Source organism: Myotis daubentonii, chromosome 12, assembly GCF_963259705.1.
Source record: "Myotis daubentonii chromosome 12, mMyoDau2.1, whole genome shotgun sequence".
In the NCBI taxonomy this organism is placed as follows: domain Eukaryota; kingdom Metazoa; phylum Chordata; class Mammalia; order Chiroptera; family Vespertilionidae; genus Myotis; species Myotis daubentonii.
The window spans coordinates 28,022,885-28,030,882 of record NC_081851.1 but is presented as its reverse complement, the minus strand read 5'-3'; positions in this window follow the sequence as shown (position 1 = coordinate 28,030,882).

The window sequence follows — 7,998 nt, the reverse complement described above, 5'->3', positions numbered from 1 at the left end:
CTTGTCACTTCTCTATATTAACTTATTTAGATTAGTATGGACACATGATATTTACTTTATACTTTGGGTAATGATCCAATACCATCTATTTTATTGCTCAAATTATTCTAGATTTGGCTATTTTTTAACATATATTTTTATGACTTCAGAGAGGAAGGGAGAGGGAGAGAGAGATAGAAATGTCAATGATAAGAGAGAAGCATTGATCGGCTGCCTCCTGCACACCCCCTACTGGGTATTGAGGCACAACCTGGGCATGTGCCCTGACCAGAAATTAAATCATAACCTGGTTCATAGGTCCACTGAGCGACACCAGTTAGGTTAGATTTCACTATTGAGAGTTATGTATATTGGCTCCTGTGCTGCTTTGACATACCCCCACCCCCACTGTGTGTGTGTGTGTGTTCGTGTTCCTGGTTCTTCAAGATACTTTAGGCTCATTATGCATATACTAGAGGCCCGATACACGAAGATTCATGCAAGAATGGGCCTTCCTTCCTCTGGCTGCCAGCACCGCCTTCGCTCTGGCTGGGGGCCGCCTTTCTGCCTTCATTCTGGCTCAGAGCCGCCTTTCCACATTCCCACACTGCCCAGAGGTCTGGAGCAGCTGGGGGGGGGTGTGGAACACCATGGCGATGACGCATGTGGCCCACCCCACCCCCGGTCGCTCGGCACCTGCATATGCAAATCAATCCACCATCTTTGTTGGGCAAATTTGCATACTCACTCCTGATGGGCTGGTGGACATTGTGAAGGTACGGTCAATTTGCATCTTTCTCTTTTATTAGTGTAGATTCTGCTCTAGTTCTAAAATCAGGCATTTCTTCAATAAGTATGGGCTCTTTTATTTAAGAATGGTATTAGTAACAAAGATGTGGGTACTAGAGGTGCTTGTTGCTACTAGAGGTGTTTGTTCATTAGCATCACTCAGCTGATAGAGCAAAAGGATGTGTGTTTATATTAGCCTATGTATGTAAACATGAGTAGAAATATTTCATTATGTAACAACTCGTACCTATTTTAAGCTAAACATGTTTACATTAATGTCTTCATACCTAATTCATTTCCACATGTGTCATTCTTAATTCCTTTTCTTGTCTGTCTGTAAATTCCACCTCACCAGTATAACCCTTGGTTTTCACCATCTGCCATCCATTTATTTCATTATCTCACTCTAGTACACTTATATAGTAGTATCAGAAGTGTTAAACCATACTCTGATGAGAAGCAAATTTATCAACTTGAGTGAAATATCTATGTTTAGTTCCTTTTGCCTTGTTTTATAGACTTTACTTCTTTCTGAAGATACATAGGTCAGCACTTTTTCCCTCCATCCCCTTCAGGGAAGTTGTTTCTTACATTTGTAACATGGATTCTCCCACCACAGTCTGCATGCTTTCCTGGGTTCTCTCTACCTCATAAAGGGTTTTCAAAATTTGCATATGTTCACTTCACTTTTGAGGAAGCATTTTGACAACTGTATAGTGCCGTGTATTCACCATTATAATGTCACATCGTATAATTTTACTGTGCAAAAAATGTCCTGTGCTTTACCTATTTATTCCTCCCTCAACCCACTGAGTCCCTAGACATTTTTACATGTCTATATTTTATGAAGAAGAGTGTTCTTGACAGAGAAATGAAACAGTGATTTCAAGAACTAAGCTACCATTCTAGCCCTTGGACAAACCTCCTGGGCTCTATGTCAGTATTCTCGTCAGTTACTCGTCATCCATCTTCTTACCAGAGATGCTGCAGTGGAAGGGGTCGGCATGCCTACACTGTCATCGGAGCAGGCTATTGCTTGAAAGCATGTGCCTTCTCCCCATTTGCTGTCTCCTTGACCCAGAGTCCTCACAGAGACCCCCTTCTAAGTTCTAGAAGAAAGCAATCTTCCATGAGGCTGAGATATAAGTGCCGTGTAAGGACATAGTTCCTTTTCCACTAGAGAATGCAGGTCAGCACCTGGCATCTCTCCTTCCTGCTTTTTACTGTGAGCTGCGACTGTTTCCTTCACTATCTACGTTCACAGTTCATGGAGTGGGACCAAGCAGTGAAGGTGCGCTCATCTGGACGTGGGATCGTGCCATTCCATTAGGGGAAACCATCGGTCCTTTTCTTGTCCCTAGAGTTTTGCATTTTCTAAAATGTTCAATGATTGGAATCAGACAGTAGGTGGCTTTTTCAGGCTGTTCCCTCTTCCCGCTCCCAATGTTCCCTATGTATTTAAGGTTCTTCCATGGCTTTGTATGTCTTGAATTTTTTTTTTTAATTTAAATCATCATGTACTATAGCATTATATGGGTGTGCCAGCATTTTTATTCATTCAGCTATCAGAGATTACTTCTAGATATTGGTGATTATAAATACAGCTATTACAAATAGATGTAAGTTTTTACATAAACATAGATTGTCATGTTTAGCTTTTTAAAACATTTCCAGACTGTATCCCAAAGTGGCTGTATATGTTTTCATCCTCCCCATCAATAAATAAAAATTCCTGTTATCCTATATTCTTCCCAGAGTGTGACATTTCCAATTCGAGAAGGGGAGGTTGGATAGTCATTCTATAGGTGTGTAGTATAGAATATATTCAAATACAACAATTCATATTTTGTTCTTCCCTTGAGATCAAGAGATAATTACAAAAAGTAAAAGGAGTTGACTCATTTGAAAAATGTGATGTGGAAAAGAAAAGATAAGTAAGCGTAAAGGTAAAATATTTACAGTGACTGTCACTAACTTTCCAAAAGTTTCCATTTTTATTTCAGTAGAATTTTTCCCCTTGGGCTAGAAACGGAAATTTCTTTGGTGGAGATTAACTTTATCAGGCAATGGAATAACTCATCATTAAGAAGTGCACCCAAGAGAAAAACTGCTTATTTTATTTTATTTGTTGGGTTAAAAAAATACATAAAAGGGGGAAAAAAGCAATATTAGTTTTCACTCTTTCTAGTGTATAGGGCTGGTATTGTTAGACATGTCATGCTTAGGTTGGAACATTGCATTGCCAAGGCCAATGCAAGGAAGATGATAACAAGATAGTGCCTCTTTTTCAGCCATTCAGGCAAAATCAATAGTGTTTGATTGGAGCTTGGGTGAGAAAACAACTTGTCATGCCAGCAGCTAAGCAATACGTGTTAATAGAAAGAAAACACTGTTTAGAGCCGGCAGCCCGGGAGATGACAGTTGTAGGCACGACTGCTTATTGCTGGTGGTTTCAGGTCATGGATGCACACAGTAAACTCAGATGAAAAGAGCAACATGTGCTGGTGGGAAAGCTGTTTCACTCTCCCAGTTACAGCTCCTTGGAGTGTGCAACATGACCAGACCAAAACATGGAACTGTCCCTTCTGGTCAAAGGCGTACACACTCAATGGATATTTTTCACACGATGTTGAGGATTGAGATGGTTTTTAATATTTCATAAATGAGTAAATAGGATTACCACCTGATAAGTGTGGAGCACGGATTCTGTATGCTGACCTCCTTGGTTCAACTGCACCTCTCATCTCTTCTGAGCATTTGGCCAACGAGCAAGGCTTTGGGCATCCGTTTACTCTTTCTATATAAAGGGCCAATAGTGATACGGGTACCATAGTTGTATAAGGTCAAGAGTCCATATTTCTGTATCATCTAAAAGAGTGTGGCTCACAAAATATAATTCACCCATTTCAAGGGTACAAATCAATGGATTTTAATATATTCACAGAGTTGTGCATCTTTTACCACTATTAGAACATTTTTTTTCACTCTCAAAAGAAATACAGACCCCAAACTTCCCTTTCTTCACAGTCAAAGGCAACCACCAATCTACATTTTACCTCTATAGATTGGCCTTCTCATACAATATGTGGTCTTTTTTTTTTTTTTTTAATATGTGGTCTTTTGTAACTAGGTTCTCTCACTTACCATAACGGTTCCAAGGTTCATTCATGCTGTAGCCTATGTCAGTACCACATTCTTCTTTCCTTGTATTTCTCTTGTACACACTCTTGTATTCCTTCTATTTGGATCTTATTTCAGAAATGAGTGTTTGTATATTATTGCGAGTGATCTCTGTGGGCCTTAACAAGAATCCCACGGGGAAAGCAGCTGTTCATTTAGATTTCCTCAAGTTTCAGAGTTGTCACATAAGCACCACAAAACCAGGGCACGCTTTGACACTGTCCCTTTCCTAATATTTAGGATTTCTATTATTTGTGTTACTTCTACCTGTGATACATTTGACTCCCTCACTTTCTTCATACTTGTATTCCTAAGGTGGAGAAAGACCTTAGGTAGGTGAGGAAAAACATAGAGACCAGTATTGCTGTAGTATTTGAGTATTAAAATATCAGAAGAGAGAACATGATATGTATCTAGGACTAGATAGTTTGTAAAAAACTTGACTTTTTATTTGGAATTAAATGGTAAGCTCCTAAGGGGGTTTTGTTCAGATGTATTGCATAATTTTATTTATTTATATTTTAATATTTACATATTAATATTTATAGATTAAGATAAAATTGCCATGTAACATTAAGCAAATTTAGGGTTTACAAAGCATTGACTTGCTACATTTATATATTGCAGTATGATCAGCACTGTAGCATTAGCTAACACCTCTATTATGTCACATAAATATCATTTCTTTTTCTGTGATGGGAGCAACTAAGATTTACTCTTAGCAATTTTGAATTTTATACCACCATATTATTGTCTATAATCACTATGCTGTGTATTAGGTCTACATGGCTTAGATATTTACTAATTGCAAGTTTGTTCCCTTAAGCAACATGTCCTCAATTCCTCCACTCCCGGGACACTCAGAGCTACCATTGAACTCTCTGTCCACAGGCCCCGGGCTGTCTTCCCAGCAGCACTCTGACTGCAGACCTTGCTCTCATCTCTGTACTAGGAGCACACTCAAGGAGCTGGCTGCAGCATCCAGGGGAGGTGTGAGTTTATCACTCAGCGCTGGGGGTGCTTGTAAACTTGGGTGTGGTACTCCCAGAAGCAGCAGACTTGCTGCTGAGGTCCTCAGCTCAGTCAGCAGGAACCTTATCCCCTTAACGCCCTTTGATGTTCTATCTGCCTCTTTTCTCTCCCTTCCCTCCCCCCAGTCATGGAGGTCCTGTCTCAGTCCTCTGGGTGCTACTGGAGAGAAGCAGGTTTCTCTAGCCACATTCCCACAAAGGTAGTGTAGCCGGGCACTTACCATTCTTCTTGTATAGCCAGGCATTCCGTGCTGCTGCAGAGTTCAGCTCTATGCACTGTTGCCTCAGGATGGGTGGTGTTGGTATTTATTTTCTTACCATCCACACTGAATCCAAACTCATATTTTGTGTTTTCACCAATGGCGTGCTGGAATCTCCCCTTAGGAAGGCTGGACTCATCAGATGATTGTTTTGTCTGTGAGTATCTGACCAGGCCAGCAGGCTCCGGGTTATTTTCCTCCCCATGGTCCCTTGCTCTGCTGGTTCCACAGCCCATAGAGAGGTCTGCCTGCCTATTACTAGAGGCACAGGTGGGCAAGACTGTCCCCAAGTGCCGTGGAATATGGTACCGTATTCCACAACTCCTCTTTTGTCTGCGGGTAAATGTCTGATTAGTAGTTAAAGAAAGGGGACAAGAAGAAGGAACATCTTATGCTGCCATGATACTGATGTTACCTCCTACATTCATTCTTATTGCTGAATAATTTCCCACGGTATGCATATACCATATTTTGTTTGTCCACTTATGATCTGATGGACAGTCAGGTTGTTTTCATTTTGGGGGGGGCTAATATGAATAACGCTGCTATAAATATTCATGTCGCTGCTGTGTGGACACCTTGTAAGTTGTTTTATAAGTAGAAAGAGAGAGACAGAAAGTGAACAAAAGCCTCAAATTTTTCCTAACATGCACTATTTTGATTAACTGGATTCTTGATGTTCCTGGCCCGCTTCCTTGCAGGGCTGGCCCTGCACCACACAGTCCTGGACCTTCGGTGTATCGGGCGACTTCCAGGTTTGAAAGTCGCCCAGGAAAACCTTCAAGAGTGGGTCGAAGTGGGAACAGAACAAGTTTTATTCAGGTAGAGAAAAAGAAAGAGGCCAGGGCGTAGGCACCACTGTGAAATATGGGAAGGTGCGCATCCCAGTGGGCGTGGGCCAACTCCCTGGTGAGTTCCACATATGGTCAATTAGTTCTTGGGATTTTATCTGTTTCCAGGGGAGCATGGGGCTGCCTCCAAGCCTTGTGGGCAAAATTCTGACTCCACCTGCTGGTTGCAAGGGGGCCTGGTTGTTATGACTTGCATGACCACCAGGGGTTCCCTGTCTTAAAATGTTTGCCTTTGATCATGCATGGAATGGGGGCGCCAGTGAGAAGATGTGGGCTCCTACCTCCTTACTCCACTTTGTAGGGATTGTTCCCTAACTTCTTTCTATCCTGCCTCATTGTGTTCTGCTTTCTTTTGTTTTTCAACCAAAACCTCTGTTCCAGCTACTTGAGTCACTTAATTTTCATTATATGATTTTAACCAGGTTGCATTATGTAGCTGCAACTCCACATTCCTTTTAATACCTTCCTGTTCAACTTGACTGAAATTGTTAAATTCTTCATTCATCTGAAGCTTATGAAACTTACTTTGCCTCTTTTTGGCACTTACTATATTCTGGTCAAAAATCAAGGTACTCATCAACTCCCCTCCTCCCAAAACAATGCAAAAAGGGGAAAGCAAAACCTATTGTCTCTAGATGAAAATAAAATAGCACCTCTCAGCTAAGAAATACATCTCTTTAATATACATTACATTACATATGCATATATTCTGTCTTAATTAAGTTATATCATATCTTAATATATTAAGATATATTTAACATATGCCAAAATAGAAACAACCCCTCCAGTTTAATAATGTATAACTTTAAAAAATTATCCTTCACAAATAATGCTTACAAAAAGGTATAAACTCTTTGTTTATATGGAGCAAATAACAGGCACTCTACCCCTAGCTGGTTTGGCTCAGTGGATAGAACGTTGGCCTGTGGACTGAAGTTCTGGGTTCCATTCCAGCCAAGGGCACATGCCTGGGTTGCAGGCTCAATCCCCAGTAAGGGAGCATGCAGGAGGCAGCCAATCAATGATTAGCATAATTGATGTTTCTATCTCTCTCTCCCTCTCCCTTCCTCTCTGAAATCAATAAAAAATATATATATTATTTTGTGCTCTGACCAGGAATTGAACATTGACCTCCTGGTTCATAGGTCAATGACCAGCATGTGCTCTGACCAGAATTGAACCTTGACCTCCTGGTTCATAGGTCAATGCTCAACCACTGAACCATGCAGGCCAGGCTAAAGACTACTTTTAATTGTCATATTCAGAGGCAAGTAATAAGCAGCAGGAAATAATACTAACCCCTCTCTCCTCACCGTTCTGGATGCCATTCATGTTGATGTGTGTGACCTTTCACTGCACAATGACTACATGACTACATATGTGATAGTAAGCTCTCCTAATTTAATTTGAAATAAAGGCAAGAGAGAAAAGTACATTGATTCTATGTACCAGGTTATAAACATTTTCAAAGTGGAGCTGGTTGTGAATATAATCTATATCCCATGAAGCATACTACGGGATTCCCCATGAAAGAAAGCACTGTCTGACACCACTACCCAGTGCCCTGCATGAAGTGCAATGTGTGGGTGCACATCTACCCCGGTCTCCTTGTTGATAGCTGTATTAGCTTGCTAGGGCTGGCATGACAGTGGATAGCACACTGGGTAGCTTAAACCACAGAAGTGTGTTTCCTCACAGTTTAGAGGCCAGAAGTCTGAGACTCAGGTGTGAACAGGGCTGGTTCCTCCTGAAGGTCATGAGTACAGGGCCTGCTCCAGGCCCCTCTCCCTGGCTTGTCAATGGCCGTCTTCCCCCTGTGTCTTCACATCATTTTCCCTCTGTATGTGTCGGTGTTCAAATTTCCTCTTCTGATAAGAACAGCAGTCATATGGAAATGAGGCCCACTCT